Consider the following 7310-nt stretch of genomic DNA (forward strand, 5'->3'; position numbering starts at 1 on the left):
TGAGGAGGAAGCATTTAGCCAGTAGCTTTATATATAAAATTGTAACTTAGAAAGCTGTTTCACAAGACAATATTTACCCCTTGATATCATTTCTGCTCTGTTCTATTTCTTAGGGAAAAAAAATCTGATCTTGACCCAACTAAATTGATTTCTTGACAGGGTCACAACTTGAAAAATACTGGTCTCATGCGTTGCTCACGGGCAACCACTGGAATACCGTTTGGGGGAAGCCTGTGAGGATGGTGGGGGTTAGAATGCTCTCCTTGTAAATGTCCTCCATGCCAACAGTGCGTTCCATAATCCACATGCGGCAATAACTCAGCCCAGGCAGATCAGTGAGCCAAGTTCCTGATTCCCAAACCTTATTGGCTCCTAGCCCGACCCAGGAAGGGAGACCGCCTTACAGATCTTCATTCCCAAGTGCCCAAACGACTGCCAAGTCACCAAATACCTGTAGAGCCTTCAGCAACCAGCTCATCTTGCTAGCCTCAGGGCCTTTATCTTTAACCGGAGGGAACTGGATCAGATAATTAGGTTCTATCCTAATTTAAATTCTTTGATCTAGGATTCTTCCTGGACAACCAAGGGAGGAAGGTAACGGCAGATGAGAGGTAATGGGCATCTGTTGTTCTGGTCTGTTCCGCTTCCTTCCCCTCCTTCTGCAAACGGCACCCCCCTTTCCTCTGGGAACCTGTCCCACCTCCATTTTCATGGGTTCTGGTGGGGATGGGCAACTGACCAGGCCTGGACAAAAGTACCCCAGGCCACAGCAATTGACCTAGGGTGGGTAGGACACCAAGAAGGGCCAATCAGGAGCCTGGGTTTTTATATAAGGGGAGGGTCCCTAAATGGAGGTAATAGAAGCCTCAAGCTGTCTGTTACTAGGTCCCCTCCCCCTGCTGAGGGCAGTACTTCTGTTCAGCTTCACCACAGCCTTGAAAAAAGGGGTACCATTAGTCATCTCCTTTCACAGATGAGAAAAGGGAGATTTGGAAAGCTGAAGAAACCTGCTCAGGGACTTCCCTGGCAGTCCAGTGGTTAGGACTCCGCACTTCCACTGCAGGGCGCACGGGTTTGATCCCTGGTCAGGGAACTAAGATTCCCGCATGCTGCACAGCACAGCATCCCCTAAAAAATAAAGAAAGAAACCTGCTCAGGATCACACAAAAATGGATTTCGATACTGTTCCAACCTGTCTGGACTCCAAACCTTCTTAGCCCTCCTGCGTGTGCTATACCCATCTGAGGACTAGGGTTCCAGGAGCAGAACTGTAATCGGTTGACTGAGGAATTTCAATTCAGTGGGGACTTAAGATGACATGGTTTTATTTCTTCTCTAATCAAGGCTTTTAACCAATCTCTGTCAAAATTCCCCCTTCCAGCCCTCCTTGAGGTCTCTGGTGGGTCCACCATCTTTAGTGTGACTTTTAGTATCAGGAACCCAGTCAGGTCCATTAACAACTGACATCTCATTTCTGACTTACATCACCTGTGCCCCCTCGTTGTCGTCCTTCTCCAGGCGCGGGGTCCAGGGTCTGCTCCAAGGACTTGGAGTGGGGAAGGGCCTTGGTCAGCCTTTCACTCCTCCAGTCACTGCAGCCCATTTGGGGTGAGTGTGTATGTGTGTATCTGGTGTCAGGCGGAGGGGGTTACTTCATTCTTCCTTTTCAGGGTCAAACTTCTCCAGCATTGGGGCCTGGTGGGGCAAGGGGACAAGGGGAAGGGCAATTTCGCTTTACTTAACCTCCCACAGATTAGACCCCCCCCCCTTTGTGGCTGTTGCTGCTTGACTGAGTGCGGCTTGTGTCCAGGTATTGGCTTCTTATAGGGGGAGGTTTAGCTCAGCTTCTGTTGGGACTCCTTGCCCCCAGCTTCTTGCTGTTGGGATAACCTTTGCCTGGCAGACAGCCCCTCTTGAGTCCACCCAATGGATGCTGTAGAGACCACTCCACTGATGACCCCTCTCTCCGCCTCAGGTCTTCAGTTCTCTCCTCCCTTTGCTCTAGGAGTCACAGGGCAGAACAGCAAGTCTGGTGCTTATGGTGGTATAAGATGCCAGTCCCTCTTCTTGCAGGAGCCCCCAAGGTTTCTTAGAGCACCCCCTTCACCTGACTTTGAGAAGTATGTTAGTTACCTATTGCTGCATAACAAATTATCCCCAGAAGTTAGTTGCTTAAAATAGTAAACATTTATTATGTCATAGATTTTTGGGGTCAGGAATTAGGAAGCACTTTATTTTATTTTTTAAATAAATTTATTTATTTTATTTATTTATTTTTGGCTGCGTTGGGTCTTCGCTTCTGCACGCGGGGTTTCTCTAGTTGCAGCAAGCGGGGGCTACTCTTCGTTGCGATGGGCTGGCTTCTCATTTCTGTGGCTTCTATTGTTGCGGGGCACAGGCTCTAGGCACGTAGGCTACAGTAGCTGCAGCACGCGGGCTTAGTAGTTGTGGCTCGCAGGCTTGAGAGCACAGGCTCAGTAGTTGTGACGCACAGTCTTAGTTGCTCCGTGGCATGTGGGATCAAACCCATGTCCCCTGCATTGGCAGGCGGATTCTCACCCACTGTGCCAACAGGGAAGCCCCTAGGAAGCAGCTCAGAGTCTCATGAGTTGAAATCAAGACATTAGCTGGGGCCTCAGTCATCCGAAGGCTTGACTGGGGATGGAAGATCCACTTCCAGACTCGCTCACATGGCTGTTGGCAGGAGGCTTCAGTTCTTTTCCATGTGCCCTTGTCCACAGTGCTGCTCACAACATGGCAGCTGGCTTTCCCCAGAGTAAGTAATTCAAGAGAGAGCAAGACGATGTAGAAACCATGATGTCTTTTATGATCTAGCCTTACAAGTGACATACCACCAGTTCTTTCCAATTCTATTGGCTATATGTACTAAAACTGACACACTATGGGAGGGGGTTATCCAAGGCATGAATAGCAGATGTCACGGACTACTGGGGGCCATTTGGAGGCTGGCTGTCACAGGAGGTGAGGGAAAATCCTCTACTGAATACTGATCAACCAACAAACATCCCCCAACGCTGACGCCCAACAGCTTCCCTTAAAAATTGGGAATACGGTCTTACTGGGTTAATGGTTAGGGTTGGAGAGCCTGTTCTCTGCTTAGAAGTTCAATAGACACATAAAGCCATCATCACCAAAATTAAAATATTGATTTCTCCTCCAAAATATATATCTCCCATAATTTCCCTTTTATCAGTATATGGCAATTCCATCTTTCCAGCTGCTGTGGCCAAAACTCCAGAGGCATCCTACTCATCTTTTTTTTTTAACATCTTTATTGGAGTATAATTGCTTTACAATGGTATGTTAGTTTCAGCTTCACAACAAAATGAATCAGTTATATATATACATATATTCCCATATCTCTTCCCGCTTGCGTCTCCCTCCCTCCCACCCTCCCTATCCCACCCCTCCAGGCGGTCACAAAGCACCAAGCTGATCTCCCTGTGCTATGCATCTTTTTCTCTTATGTCTCTGTCTGATCCATCAGCAAATCCTGTTGGCTCTACCTTGAAAATACATCTAGAATCTAGGTACCTCTCCCCACTTCGGCTGCCACCACCCAGACTCCAGGCACCTTCCTTTAGCACCAGTATAGCCTCCTAGCTGGCCTCCTTATTCCTACCCTTTCCCTCCCACATTCTGTTCTCAAGGCAACAGCCAGAGTGATTTTTCTTTTTCTTTTTTTTTCTGGCCTCACCACATGGCTTGTGGGATCTCCGTTCCCCCGACCAGGGATTGAACCCCTGCCACAGCAGTGAAAGCCTGGAATCCTAACCACTAGGCCACCAGGGAATTCCCCAGAGTGATCTTTTAAAAACATAAATTATAAACCTCTTCTGATCCAAACCTTTAAGAAGCTCAGTTTCTTTTAAAGTAAGAGCTAAACTCCTGACATTGGCCTATACACTAAAGAGTTTTGTCTTAATCCTGTCAGGGAGGAACAAAGATTCTTATTGGGGAAGTGATGTAATGGAAACTAAAATTTGGTCAACGTGTTGAGGAAATGGGGTGGGAGTGAGTCCAGCAAAGAAGCTGCCATTATAATTCAGATGTGAAGGGACAGGTAGCAATTAATAAAAATTACCTCCCATTTATTCAGTGCTATGTGCCAAACACTGTGCTTTCCACACCTTTCCTCATTTAAATATTTATAGCAATTTTGTGAGGTAGGTGTTATTATTATTCTCCTTTTACAGGTAGAAAAACCAGGTCCCAAAGAGGTTACATGACTTGCCCAGGGTCATACAACTAGGCAAGGTCAACAGAGCCATGTATTGAAACCCAAACCTGTGTACTACCAATGCTTTCCAAGCTGTCATTTTCATTGACAAATGTTGAAACCAAGGGACATCATAAGAGTTTTCATGACAGAAAATAGAAATCTTTATTATAAAACAGCCGTGCATCAGTCTAGTTGTTTAAAGAAATTCCAAGTGGAGTATGATTTAAAGAAATAAAGCCATGTCTCTATAATTGGGCTTCTTACACATTAGTCTTCAGTTTTTGTCCTTTAGTGTGTAGTCTAACCTTGACTTCTTGGCTCTCTCCCAGAGCCAACAACCCTCCATCTGACTTTGGAAATAGCCATCATCAGGCTGGCTTAAGACTCTGGGCCAGGTTAATTTCCGAAGCCACAGGATGGCTTCCCTTGACTCCATGGCATCCACTCATCCTGAAGAGCCTGCCATTCCTGGCACAGATGGGCTCTGAATTCTCTGCACAGAATGAGAATCTCCCTCCTCATCCACCCCCTCCCATGGCTTCTGTCATAGCTGTAGCTCAGCTGTATCCATGCACTTCCCTACACATCCAACTCCTGGAGAGCTCAGGGCTCTTCCATCTGTTCATCTACCACAGGAAGAAGGAGAGTGAGGACAATTATACCCAACAAAGACTTTACTTAGCTGTTTGACCTCCAAAGCTATAGCTTGTTGTATTTCTCATTAGAAACCCCGGTGATAAGATTTGCACATTACACACTTCCACTCTGCACCCCAGATCCCTGAACAATATCCTCAAATAAGCCAGTGGTTTCTACTTCATTGATAAACCTACTTCTAACAGAGGCACTTTCTTTCAAAGGGACCAAACCCACTTTCCCAGAACACAGTCCAGAACACAAGTGAGCAAGCCATAGCAAAGCTTTACAAACAATACTAATCTGTACACTTATAGAACTCTCTAGAGTCAGCAAGGTGCATGTGCATCCTTTATCCATTCTTTAGTTTAATGCTGTCAACAGTCAAGTGTGGTAGGTTTCATCACACCGAATTTACAGGTAGAGAATTTGAGGTTCAGAGAGATTATGTAATTTGCCCAAGGTCATACAGTAGAGCTGGGTTTCAAAAGGGCAGATGTTTTCATCCCAACTCAAACATGCCAGAGTTCTCCTCCCCCCACCCCCATTCTGTAACTCTTGGTGCCGCTTATATCCCAACTCTGTGACAAGCAGGCATCTGGATGCCTAGAGGCAGTCCCTAATTCGTAAGAGTTCTCCCACTTCATTGAGCCATCACAGATCTAAGATCTGGTCCTTAGGATATTGGTTTTTATTAATTCACTGATTGATTAACAGATTGGGGAAGGTAAGTCACACTAACTAAGCAAGTAACTAAGTGATAAACCCAAATATGGATTTCTTAACTAATACTGTGGCTTGTTTGGAGGTCAGAATTTGTAAGTTGCCACTGGAAAATAGTTGGCCAGTTAGTGTTGGAGCTACTGTCCCCTTCTATGCTCCAGGGTCTGCTGGGAGAACTGGAAATGGAGGGGGGTGGGGCCAGGTCAGCTGCAACTTTAGGGCTGAAGATGGGCCCAACCCCAAGGCTCAGCCTGGATCTCTGAGGAGGGAGGAATGGTCTACCTGGTTTGGGGAGGGCTGACGTTAGGCCCTGCTTTGTGTCCTAGGTTTGGATGAGGGTAGATTTAAATGGAATATCAAGGTTTAGAACTGAAGGGTGGTACTAACACAATATTGTAAGTCAACTATACTTCAATTAAAAAAAAAAAAGGGAATTGCAGGGTGGAAGGGAGGGAAAGGACGGGGCCAAGATTCTACCTTGGAACCTCCTTCATGGGGTGGGGAGCATCAGGCTTTAAGGTGCTCCCGTTTGACTTTGAAGACAGGAAAGTAGGAATCAACCAGAACTCTAGAATTCACAGCTCACTTTGCACATGAATGGCCCCCACCTTGGAGCTATGCAGCCCTAGATTGTGATTCTGTGGAGAAAAAGAGGGATATCAGGCAGCTGAACGGGTGGTCAGTCAAGACCTGACCCAGCTTTCAGAAGGTGCCTCTGTGTGTAGGGCAGTGCCGGAGGGGGCCAGGGCTCCTTTTTCTCTTTCTTCCACCTCCCCTCAACACCTTGACGTGTTGAACTTTATCTGAACCTTGTACTTCTGGAAAGCAGCTACAGTCAAGAAATGCCTCCCCTGCTTTGTGTGCCCCCTCACCCCATTTTGAGTTCTGAAAATAGCCAACTTCAAAGGACTATCCTGTTCTAGAATATTCCAAGATAAGACCCCCTTCCACCCTTCCTCACTGACTCAGATAAGACCCTCTCCAGCCTTCCTCATGATGACTCCCTTGTTTACCTGCCTCTATAAAACCCCAGTTCCCGGGCTTCCCTGGTGGCGCAGTGGTTGAGAGTCCACCTGCCGATGCAGGGGACACGGGTTCGTGCCCTGGTCCAGGAAGATCCCACATGCCGCAAAGCGGCTAGGCCCATAAGCCATGGCCGCTGAGCCAGCATGTCCGGAGCCTGTGCTCCGCAACGAGAGAGGCCACGACAGTGAGAGGCCCACATAACGCAAAAAAAAAAAAAAAAAAACCCACTTCCCTCCTTTTCTTTGATGCATTCCTCATTAGTGAGCATTGTCCCTTTTGCAACAGTCTGACTTATTGTCCTGTGCATTTTGTCTTTTACACCCTTCTCTTTTATTCCCTTTTTATTCATTGTAATGAGTTTCATAATGAGACATCTCCTGACATAATCTACCAAAAATCAAGCTCACAGACTGCACAACAATATGAATGTACTTAATGCCTCTGAACTGTATACTTAAAATGGTAAACTTTATGTTATGTATATTTTACCACAGTAAAAAAATTCCAGCTGATAGAGAAATACAATGAAAATAATTTTATTCAAAACAATGAGAATCCCTACTATGTGCGGGGTGATGGGTTAGGGAGTGGGGAAGTGGGTGGGGCCTGGGATAGGAAATGAGTAAGATCTGCTCCCTGTGGTCCAGGAGCTCTCAGACTTGCTGGGGAAACAAACATATAA

This window comes from Globicephala melas, chromosome 12, assembly GCF_963455315.2.
Source record: "Globicephala melas chromosome 12, mGloMel1.2, whole genome shotgun sequence".
Taxonomy (NCBI): Eukaryota; Metazoa; Chordata; class Mammalia; order Artiodactyla; family Delphinidae; genus Globicephala; species Globicephala melas.